Here is a 13,371-nt window from a genome sequence, read left to right on the forward strand (position 1 = left end):
ACTAAATTTCTAGGGCATAATAACAATATAATGATGAGCAATTATTTCATGCGGTTGTATCTTAATATACTGCAACCAAAAAATCATATTTTTGCCATTTGTATAACTTTAAATTTTGCACACACATTCGCGTCATCTTCATAATCAATTTTATGAAAAAAAAAAAATCAATTTGCACTCTAGATATGGTAAAAATTAGCACACCCTTAAACAATGAATCTTGACCGTCCATTTAATAAATTTCAAGATCTAGGCCTTGAAAAATTCAAAATTGCTTTTTTCTTTTTTAGCATTGTTAATCTAATGATGATAACACTATATAAAAATTTTAAGAATAAAAAAATCCTTATGAGGCCTATATCTAACCTTCTTACTAAAATGGATGGCTTATATTAATTGGGCTAGAAAAATATTTTTTAGGACGTTTTTTTCTAAATTTTATTTTTTGTGATTATTCTTTAGAATGAAAACAGTATACATCTAAAAAACTTTCGTCAAACAAATGTCTCTAACATGGTTTTTTAATGTGGTTGCATTATATTATGATACAACCATTACATCAAATCATTGCTCAATTCAAAAACATATTTTATTCACTTCAAATAGTGGAATACTTATCTTGCATTTATCCAATCCAATCGTTTTACAACAAGATTTTCAATATTATTATCATCATTTGATTTTTCATTGTTTTTTGCATGTTGACTATTTATGATGAAATAGCATCCACATCATTAATGTTAGTGTTATTTCGTTGTAATACGGGATTGTATCCACATCATTAATGTTAGTGTCGTTATAATATAGGATTGTAACATAATAATAGTACTCTATATTACTACCACAAAATATGTGTATGCAAAATTTGGAGTCATACAAATGCCAAAAACATGGTTTTCTAAAAGTGTGGTCGCATTATACTGTAATACAACCATTGCATGAAATCATTCCTCTTTTGAATTATAAACTAACACTTTCCAATAAACTAGATAAGTCATAAAGGTGAGGTTTGTATAGAGCCAAAGCTCTAACCAATCAAAGTAAAGTCCACCTTTAAATAGTATCGAGAAATGTGGTTTCAATATTGGAAATCTTTGTGATAGCCTTAAAATATATTTTCATCTTTAATTATAAAATTTAAGGCTTCAAAAATAGGGTAGATCGAGTAGATCTTCTTTTTTTTTTTCTCATGTTCATGCATCTTGATGTCAAGATGATCAATTTAAGAATATTTGGGCATCAAAACAATCTCTTCTAATGAAATTTTTGATGTGGCTTTAATTTGATTGTTTAGAGCCTCGGCTCTATATAAACTTTTTCCTAAGTCATAATCATGAGTTTGCTCCTTCAATTTTTATTTTTTTTTACTCTTGAATTTCGACTATTTTGCCTAGTGTTTGTTACTTTATTTTAGTGTGGGTTTAAATCACGTGATCAAAAAACAAAATGCTCTCCATTTTTAGATAAAATTATATACAGATATTTTTTTTTTCGGGAAAGGTTTCTATACTTCCCCTACATCATAGAAGATCTATGTTTCTCCTACCATCCAACCGTCCAATTTTGATCAAAAGAGCCACTCACCGTTTGATCTTAGATCCGACGTCTCAAATTATTTTATTTTTAGTTTTTTTTATACAAATTGTATGAATATGAAATTTGGTTGTGCTATCTTCTCATTGCTGCACACTTATAAAAAATATTAAAAATAATTTTTTGATAAAATAAAATGATCAAAATACCCCTTGAAACTTTCAGAGGTATTTTGGTTATTTTATTTTGTTGGAAATATTGTTCTTATATTTTTCTCTAGTGCGAGTTTAATAGAGAATTGAACGTCTAAAATTTGGTGTCAAAATAGTTTATAAAAAAAATTAAAAATAAAATAGTGTAGAGAGTGACATTGTGATTGGGGCAATCTTAACTCTCCATTCAAAATGGTCAGTTGGATAAGGGGAAGTATATAAGTTTTATGCTGTAGGGGAAGCATAGAAAGCTTGCCCTTTTTTTCACCCTTATATTACGTATGGTTATATTTTACTCAAAAAAAAATGCAACGAACTTTCCACCCTTATATTAAGTAGGTTATATTTTACCCAAAAATTACAACGATGACTTCACCCTTATATTATCATGAGAAATTACGCTAATATGCGTTATTACGGATACACCTTTGAGTTTCCATTATTACCGGGATGTCCATTTTTTCCTTTTCATAACGGCATTTTTTAAAAAAGATGACTTTACCCATTTTTGGGTGTTGAAGAACCGAATTAAAAAAAAGTTGGTTTGTTCAACAACTGAAAACGGGAATAGTTGTTTTAACCTTCCGCGTTGGTTTTGGTTGTTCAACAACCAAAATTAGTGTCTTCGGGTGTTGAACAACCAAAAATCTAATTTCGGTTGTTCAACATCCGAAAATGTGAATTGCTCTCCTTAATAACTGAAATTAGGTTTTTTGGTTGTTCAAAAACCGAAATTTCGATATGTTTTTGAACAATCGAAATGTTGTGGATTTTGGTTTTTGATTAATTGAAAATATTTGGGCCTATTTTTCCTGCGTTTTATTGTAAGAATTATATATATATATATATATATATATATAAAGTTGCTGGAAAACAAGCCTAATACAATATCATACGTGGATCATACCCTTTTCACTTTCCCCCAATATATATATAAAGTTGCTGGAAAACAAGCCAAATACAGTATCATACGTGGATCATACCCTTTTTACTTTCCCCCAATACAGTATCTCACGAGATTGGCTCACGGTCGTGATTGGTACTGTTCTTACTCTTCCCTTATGTTGTTGATTATTTTTTGTTAATTTTCTTACAATTAATAGAGTAGTTTGTTAATTTTGTTACAATTGATTATTTTGAGCAGTTGTTATTTTTGTTGTTTTTTTATTATTTTTATTTTTATAGTAGTACACTATTCCAATTTGTTATGTAATACTCACATTTTATGAACCCTAAAGTAGTTACGAATATCCAAATTTATTGTATTATTTATTGTATCAATTTATTGTAACACAAATTATGCTATTTATTTAATATAGTTGCATTGACGATGCTTACTGAGGGAGTGCAACTGGTATTCCGATACAGGGGTTCATTTGAGACGAATGCAAATGACAAATGTATCTTTTACAAAGGGGGAAATTTGAAGGTTACAAAGTATAACGGAAATAGTTATTTGGAGAAACTAAAAGTCATTTTAGTAATTTAACAATGTATGATCAAAACAAACTAGTTATTATGTACCACAACACAAGTCTTTCTAGTAGGCTTGATTTGATTGATGTTAGTAATGATGTAGATGTATGTTTTATGTTGGGAGGGGAATTTTAAAAACTTGTTGTATATATTGCCTCTACAATGGAGTCAGAACGGGAATCTATTGGTAAAGGTTCATCCTCAATAAATAGGTATATCTACAATTTATGTTTCCATTTGTAATTTGCTTTATTTTATTTTATTATGTATAGAAAATGTTGTTTCATCTTACACTCTATCTTTTGTCAACTGTCGGCATAACACTTTAACTAATCAAGATCAAAACATTCAAGTGGCGCCTAACCCTGAGATTGTACCAAAGCGTGATATGGAGGCTATTGAACCATTAGAGAGCCCATGTAGAGGAGTTCGTATCAAGGTTCAATTGAATATAGGGCAATATTTTGAAAGTATCAATGAATGTCGGCATCATCTTATTGATTTTGCAATCCACAAAAATTTTGTTCTGAAGTTTGCAAAAGTGAATTGGGACGGGTGTGGGCAAGTTGTAAGGCAAAGGGATGCACATGGCGAGTGCAGTGCTTACGAGTTGGCAGTACGTCATACTTCAAAGTGAAATATATGGTTAAGTAGTACACAAGTAGTGGTCCAATGGGGAGGGTCCATCAGCCACTAGCTCGTACTGATTGGGTGGCAAAAAAATTAAAGCCCGTCTTAGTGGCAAACCAAAACTTAAAGCTAAAGACATCATAAAGGATGTCCAACGCGATCAGGGTGTCAAGCTTTCCTATATGCAAGCTTGGTGGGGAAAAGAGGTTGCTAAAGAGATGATGGATGGATCACATGAATAACAATACCATGACCTCCCCCTGTATGCGGAGAAGCTCCGAATAACCAACCCGGGAACCGAACATTGATACAGATGAAAGCAAGTTCAAACGACTATTCATTATTTATCGTCCATGCATCATGGGTTTGTTAATGGATGCAAGCCGCTAATTAGTATTGATGGGACATTTTTAAAATGAAAGTATCAAGGCATATTATTGTGCGCCATTTTCTATAGATGCAAATAATGGACTCTTTTCATTGGCATTTGCAGTGGTCGAGAAGGAGAACTACCAGAGTTGGTATTGGTTCTTAAGTATACTGAGTAAGTTATTAAATGAGTTTTCTAATCTGTCTGCCTTAACAATTATATCAGATCGACAAAAAAGCCTACCAGAAGCAATAGAAAAATGATTTCCCACGTATTTTTCAGCATTCTGCATGCGACATATAGGAGAGAATTTCAAGGGCTTTATGAAAAAGTCAGCAAACACCGAAGTATTGCTGATGTTGTTTTGGAAGGCTGCCAATAAAATGACCATTAGTGGGTTTGAAAAAATTATGTTTGACATACAGTGTGTCGACCCTAAAGTATATGAGTGGATTAAAAATATCCCTCCCAAATATTGGGCAGATGCCTATTTTCCAAGGATAAAATACAATCATCTTACCTCTAATATAGCCGAGTCATTCAATGCTTGGATAATGTCGGCTCGAGAAAAGTCGATCATTATAATGTGTGAAAAAATAAGGGTACAATTGATGATCAGATTTTAAGAGAAGAGGGAGTTAGGTAATAGTTGGAGAGGCCTGCTAGTACCCAAAGCCCAATAATTACTGGACTTGTGAAAGATGAAGGCTAGATTTTTGCACACAGTTATATCAACCATAGATGCATAGCTTAAGGTCCACTATCTTAGAAAGAAGTACGTTGTCGATTAAACTCATTGGTTATGCAGTTGTAGAAAATGACAACTCGGTGGCATACCGTGTACTCATGCGATTGCGGCTATTAACCATATGCATTTGGATCCCACTGCATACTGGGTCTTTCATACTCCCTTTGGGCCTGTCCCGGATGATATTGAGTTGACAAGTCTGTTCAACCGTACAGTGTTGCCACCAAAGATGACATGCCTTCTCGGTAGACCAAAAAAAGTAACGAAAAAGATCAGAGACTAAGCAGCCCATCACCAGGCCTATGAAATGCAAACGATGCGGTACAGTGGGTCATAATAGGAGGACATGCAGAGACCGATAGAGTGAATTATTTCTTGTCAATCTTGTGTTTTTGTATGGAATTAACAATTTGATGAATCAATGAAATGAGTGATTTTGGTGCCGTCAATCTTGTGTTGTACTTGGTGTTAGTGTGAATTGAGTGATTTAGGTGTTGATCTGAATCTGGTGTATAATTCATTGTAATATAATTCGAATATAACATAAAAGAGCATTGAAACAAGAGAGCGTTCAATGAAAATCCACTGTAATATAAGAAGTTTTAATGAAAATTGTGATTTCGATTGTTGAACAACCGATATTCTGGAAATTTCGGATGTTGAACAACCGAAATTCTAGAAATTTCGGACGTTGAACAACCAAAATCACAAAAATTTCGATTGTTGAACAATCGAATTTCTGAATGCAAAGATCCAGGAAGCTTCTGGAATTCGCAGTTACAAATTCGATTTTTGCACAACGGTTATTCAACGACCGAAATTGGGATTTCGATTGTTCAACAACCGAAATCACAAAAAATTCATTTGTTGAACAACCGAATTTCTGACTGCGAAGATCCAGGGAGCTTCTGGAATTCGCAATCACAATTTCGGTTTGAACAACCGAAACTGAGATTTTCGTTGTTCAACAACCGAAATCACAAAAAATTTGGTTGTTGAACAACTAAATTTCGGGCATCATTCAGGGTCCATTTCCAATAGACACCCTTTACATTATATTAAAATAGCTATAGTATTTTAGTTACATTATATATAACTAAAATAGTTACCTTATTAGGGTAGCCATTTCCAATATTATATATATATATATATATATATATATATAGAGAGAGAGAGAGAGAGAGAAAGAGAGAGAGCAATGATATCATGCAAATGTAGTATAGTAATATGATGCAACGGCCTTAAAAAAAGCATCTTATGGTTTAGATTTGTTTTTGGAGGGGACTCATTCTAACCATATCTAGAATTCAAATTGAACTTTTTTTTTTTGAGGATTCATTATTGAGATGAAGAGAGTGTGTGCAAAATTTTGGGGTCATATGAATACCACAAACATGGTTTTCTAGAAGTGTCGTTGCATTATACTATGATACAACCGTTGCATTAGATCATTGCTCATATATATATATATATATATTACTACGGTCAAAATAGCCATTACATTGCCAAAAAAAGTACAATTACGGATGCCACCTTCTCTTCAGCTGATACTGCTTCTGTCTTGTGTTATGTCTTCTACTCCTCAACTGCAGGTTGTGTGGATGGAGCCAAGTCTTCAGCAGCAGCCCGATTACTCTCACCCACTACATCTTGTCCTCCTTGTTCTTGTACAGCTTCATCGTTAACTTCATGTTGTAATATTTCCATCCTGGCTTCTATATCTTCCATGTCAACCAGCATAAACGTAGACAACATTTCAAACACGTTGTTAACGTGATTATATACTTCAGAGTACCACTTGTATCTAAGTGTAAGTGCCTTTGCTAACATGGTTGTACTAGCCTTAATTGCACTAACCTGCAAAACATTTTGTAGGTTAATATAAACATACAAACTGATTGGCAAATACAAAACTAAAGCAATTTGTAGGTTAAAATATACATACCAACTCTTCCTCTTAACCTCGAGGTCTTATTATATACTGTGGTTCATGTACAGGAACTATCTCTTCTTCTTCCTTGTTATGAGGTTGCAAAATGTCAATAGGTGGGTTAGCGACATTGTATATAATAGGATGGGACACTCAACTGTACCAAGCCTTGTACTCCTTTGAGGGCAACTCATTCACAGTATCGACTTCAATGTCTGTCATCATGTGATCATGGCAAGACAACCAATGATGAATCTTTTCAAAATTGACATTTCGCCAATTTCGGTGCCCACCATATTTGGTGGACCTCTTACCAACAGATAAAAGATTTCTAGGAATGCCCTGTTTAGCTCCAAATTGGCAGCAAACACAATTTGGCATGTATGGCTCGACAATATCATCAAAGATAAGAGTCGTTACGCACATTGCAGTTTTGAATGCCTCATGCCTATCATCTGAAATAGACTCATCAGGCTTGAAGTACGGATTCCATATTACTTGTTATATGAAGTATAATCACACATATGACAATAAGTCAATAAAAAAATGTATAAATACTATAATATAATTGAAAGTATTGAATATCAAAGTACATACTGACCTCATTTGGTTGGAGGTTATTTAATTCTTATCTAATGGGAGGCATCAAATTATGTGGATTGCCATAATAATTATTGGGTGGCTCCCACCATTTTTCCCTTAGCATATTTCAAGATATATTATGCGGTATGGGTCTCATATGCATAATATGCTCATAAGACCAGCACTGCATTATATCAAGATATGATAAGTTAAAAGAAAAAATTTCTAAGTAGTTTAAAGTAATATGCTTATATCTATACAAAAATTAAATTTACCTGCATAAGAGTGGCAGAACCACTAAAATGTATTCGCTTGAAAGTACAAGCTTTTCCAAGCGAATGATATAGATATGCGAGGGCTGCAGCACCCCATGCATATCTACTAGCTTGCTCAATTTCTTCAAAGAATTGCAAGTACCTTGTTGGGACTGTTGCAACTGATGCATCAACGAAAATGGTTGCGTTGATTAGGAAGAGTAGATAGGCTTGAGTATATCTGACTATTTTCACAGGGGATGCATTAGGTGGCAATCCCCTAAATTTAGCCGTCAACCATGATTGCTTTATGGTTGTAAAGTTGCCTCCAGTGGGGACTATACCCAAATTATCCTCTATGAACTTGTGGAGGTCACTGATAGGACGGCATGTAACAGACTCGTCATCTACGACCAATTCTAAAATCTAGTACACATCAAATAAAGTTGGTGTCATCTCACCAATTTGAATGTTATAATGGAAGGAATTGGTCTCTGAGCGCCACCTCTATGCATTAGCAGCAACCAAAGGATGATCAATTCAACCTGGTCAAATGATAGACAGAGCACCCAACCCAAACACGTTCACTAATTGAACTTGTTATTCAGTTAGATGTCAATCGTTCATTTGAAATGTCTTCTCATTGATTCTAAGAAATATAACACATACGAGTCACATTATATATACACATGTACTTCCCATATGCAATTGAAACAAGCTATAATTTATTAGAAAATAACAAACTTATGGAAAGAGCAGATGCATATATTCACCCATATGTAATATAATGAATGCTTTTGTTGAAGCTATAGCAAGCTAGGGTCCTGAGGACCTCCTGGGTATCCCCCCTCTGGATGGACACAACTCATATTCACTAAAATCAAGACAACAATAACTCATTATGCATATTAAAATTGCAGCATGCATTTGCATGTACAATACTACTCTAAGACAAGAATCCAATATTAAATTTACATATCGAACTATAAATGGAGTTTACTAACACATCTGCAACTTGTATGTAATCCATATATTAGTAAATCATATATCACTAACAATGGAATGGGCTTGTATGTAATCCATGTACATATATCACTAACAATGGAATGAGCATGAAGTATTGTGTGCAAAATTTTTGTTCTTATATGATAACCAAAACAGTGTACCTATTCATCTACGTACCATCTCTGTACCTATTCAAAATTTACGCTATAAGAAATTTTGAATTACAAAACCCACACCCATTTGAAATTACAAATATCTATACTAAGTTATCTGTATTAAGCTACAACACATAGAAACATACAAATATTTGTATTAAGCTACTAAATTTGAAATTACAAGTCCAACATAGCATAAGTCATACATTTTCAATGATATCAGAGGATGCTACATTAAGCTATATATTTCAATTTACGGATGGATTCATTTACATACAGTCACAAAACACAAACCCATTCAACAACTGAAAAACCAAGTCCCCAAAATACAAAATGATACAAACAACTTCCAAAAACTTAAAATAATAATAGAAATCACCCGTAAAAAGCAAAATATATTGTCACAGCCATTTAACTATACTAAGTTATTGATTTCGAGTTCTAATAATCAAATTTGAAGTTCTCAATAACCCCAAATTTACAAATTCTTAAACAATAAATAACAAACAAACATAACTCAATGACTCATGTATATCATTAAAAAATAATAAAAAAACCCAAACTTACAGTTATAAAAACCCAAAAATTACAGTTATAAAAACCCCAAATGATACATACCTTCACTACAAATTAGAAATCCACCAAATGCCCTCAAAATGCGTCAAATGCCGTTATGATTTGTCAAAATGCTTTTATCCAGATCTAAATAGTGATTTCGGTAGTTAGATATGTAAGAAAGAGTGAAAAATAGGGGGATTAAATAATTTCGGATGGTCTTGGACTGGTGCAGCCGAAGAACAGTAACTGTTCTTTTTTAAAACAAGCCCCGTATAATTTCGAATGTTGAACAACCAAAATTAGATTTTCGATTGTTCAACACTCGAAAACACTAATTTCGGTTGTTGAACAACCGAAACTAGCACGGGAAGGTTAAAATAGCTATTCCCGTTTGCGGTTGTTGAACAACTAATTTTTTTTTTAATTCAGTTCTTCAATACACGAAAATAGGTAAAGTCGTCTTTTTTAAAAAATGTCGTTATGAAAGGGAGAAAACAAACATTCTGATAATAACGGAAACTCAAAAGTGTATCCGTAATAACGCTTCTTATAACGGATATTAGCGTAATTTTTTCTATTATCATTATTGTTATATTTTACCCAAAAATTATAACCGCATGGGTTTATTTTAGAATAATTTCTCATATTAATATTGCTCAAAATTATAAATAAATAAAATAAAAATATTTAATTCAAATTTTTAATTTTTAATTATTGTGTAATAATCTAAATTAAAATAAAAAAATTAATTCAAATGTCTTTAATTTTGAAGCATTATGTAATTACCTAAATTAAAATTCTTAGATGTGACTACTTTTAAATTGAAAATAGATTGAGAATATGATATTTGTTTTTTAAACTTTTTCAAATATTATTGAATCACTCGAATTTAAAATATTATACTACTAACTAATATTGTATAAAGTAGAAAAAAAATTGGGGTAGGCTAAAATTTGATTATTTAGAGCCTCGACTCTATAAAATTTTCCCATAATTTTATAGCCTTACTAGTGTCACTATAGTAATACTTGACCATTTTTGTTGAAACTTCCAATAAATCCATCAACAATGCTTACTATGTTGTTACATCACAAAACATATCGTAGATTTATTGGGAGCATAAAATGAAACAATAACAAGAATACTAAGCAGAATAACTAATTAGCAAATAACAAAAACTGTGAATCAATGTATATGATTATTTTTCAAAGGAAGAAAACAAATAACACCATCAATGTAAGATTGCAGTTAATTAAAGCAAATCGTAAAGACCCAAATATGTAAAATAGTGGTCTAACCAAAATGTCATGTTGTATACACCAATGAAATAAAAAATAAAATTAATCAAACTTCTCTATGCATAAAAAAAACAACAAATTGCTTAAGCAAATTCGAATCTCACACTGAATTCCTAGCTACCTAAATCTTTAGTATCATTGAGTCTCTCTCTTGCGCTTTATAAGGATGCTACGGGTTTAAAGAAAAAAAAATAGATTTTTCATTGGGTTACTCTTCTTTTAATTCTATCTATTATTTTGAGATATATAATTGTTTCAATTACTCCTTTTTGGGGAATATATTGCTTGTATTTTTTTTGTGTACTTTTTTAAGGGAACTCATTGGTGAAATTTTTGATGGAATATTTTGTTAAACCAAGATTCTTAATTGCTCCCACTGTTAGTGTACTTATCTTTAAACCAAAAATCAATAATATTAAGTTAATGAATAAATAAAGTTATAAGGAATAAGTTGTTTTGAAAATAGATAAAATACATACTTATATCAGTTCTATTAAAAAACACAATTTTCTAAAGATCTTTTGAAAAACTTAGAGTTATTAACAGATTTCAATAAATCAATGATTTTTTTAAAAGTCATGTTTGAAAAGGAGACTTGCTTACTATGGTAATGATTGCCCCATTCCCTCACAGGACTAGCCCGCTCCATTGGAGTCAAACCAATCCTAGTTCCAACGAGGAATAATTCATTTCCGCACATTGGTCTACTTAACTCATGTCCATGGCTAAGAAGTGAACATAGAGGGCTGGTCCAGGTCCAACTATACCTATCTATGTCAAGGTTTTTGTTTGGCCTATGGCTAGACCTGACCCTATGCAGTCCTTACTTCAACAATTGTATTTGGTCAAGTCTAGCAAAAGTAGTGGAGCCTCACCTAGTCTATCAATAATTCATTAAAATAAATCATGTAAGGTTAATAAGGTGATATGCTTGGTCTACTTGACCCAGATCCAATAATAAGGGTTGACCTGTCTCGAAATATATATAAGAGAAATTAATCAAACTCCACTTGTGATTTGAACTATTTAACATCTTACCCATACTTTTTTATCTGATTTCAAATTGCTCACCATTATTTCGATCAAATTTCAAATAGTCAATCAAATCACACATCAAAATGGGTTTTGAATTTTATCAAAATACAACTAGATTAAATTGATAAGTATTTCATAATTCCCTAAATTGGGTTGGAAACCCAATATAAGAGCGCTTGTAAGCAGCCGAATATTTATATGTAACCTCGTCAACTGAGAGACCTACTAAAAAATAAATTAATAAATAAATGCACTTTGTAGAAGCGACTTTGGTCAATAAATTGTTAATAAATTAGATGAGTCCAACATATCAAAGACCAAAAATCAGGTTGAAAAAATGAAAAAATCAGGTATTTAAATAAGAAAAGTATACAATGAGACAATTTACCTTTGGTACATGGTGGTCACAATTAATATTGACCATTGGATATGAAATTAGGTGGCCACATTTATTGCATTGACCCAGCTCAAATTTCAAAAGGAATTTTCTCGAATTTTGCAACACATCCAAAATTTCAAATTTCAAATTGGATGGCTATAAGTAATTGTGGCCTTCATGTATATGAGTAAATGGTCTCATTGTATACAATCCCATCCAAATAATCATGAATACTTCGGATTTGGCTCCAAAAAATAAAGTGAAAAAAATAAGATGTGTATAGCTAACATCAAATAAATTTATGATTTGTAATTATTGTAAAGATACAATAACGTCATTGAACAATATTTTTATATTATGATTTACTAACATTTAGGATCATACTTGACAAATTGTTTGTCTAGTTGTCATTAAACATTACAATGTGGTATGCTTCCTCCATTGACAGGAGCATCTGGTGAAAACCAACAAGAATACCAAATACAAAATTATGTTAACAAGAACTTATGGTATAGGATTGATGTTAGAAAACAAAGGATTGCAGTTAAAAAAAAAACACACACACAAAATATAAAGGTTCTCTAAAAATACATTCATAGTCATTTTCTTTTTGGGATGAAATTTTTTAGGGAAATACATTTATCTAGGAATACATTCGTGAAAGCTTTTTATGATTTTTTTTTTTCTAAATCAATATCTTTAGTTTAATTCTATATTTAGTAAGCTTTTTTCTTCAAGATTTCAAATCAATTAAGACGAAAAGTTTCAAGAAAGTTGGAAAATGAGGACACTAAAACTGGGAAGAATTTTTCTAAAATAAACTTGAAAAATATAAATGTACATTTATCGGTCCAATAAAAAAAAAAAGTGTTTTTGAAGATCTTTTCAAAGAATCAAAGTTTTTAATAGATTTTTAAAAATCACATTGTTTTAAAAAATCATAAAGTTTTTAATTGGATACTTATTAACTATGACTTGAAAATCTGTCATGGTTCCAACCAAAAGACATAGTTAAAAATTTTGGGATTTTGTGATCATTAAATATATTGTGAGAGCTTGTATTCAAATATTTGATATAATGAAACATAAACTTAATGGGAGTATGGTCCTTTGTGGACCATGATAAGCAAATATTATTTGCCGATATTCGACTTGCCTTTGCGTGCTAGGGCAATCGAGTTGGAACACTCTTATTATCTGGGCATA

The sequence above is a fragment of the Amborella trichopoda genome, chromosome 3 (genome assembly GCF_054954075.1).
Source record: "Amborella trichopoda isolate Santa Cruz 75 chromosome 3, AtrichopodaSantaCruz75HAP2 v2.0, whole genome shotgun sequence".
NCBI lineage: Eukaryota > Viridiplantae > Streptophyta > Magnoliopsida > Amborellales > Amborellaceae > Amborella > Amborella trichopoda.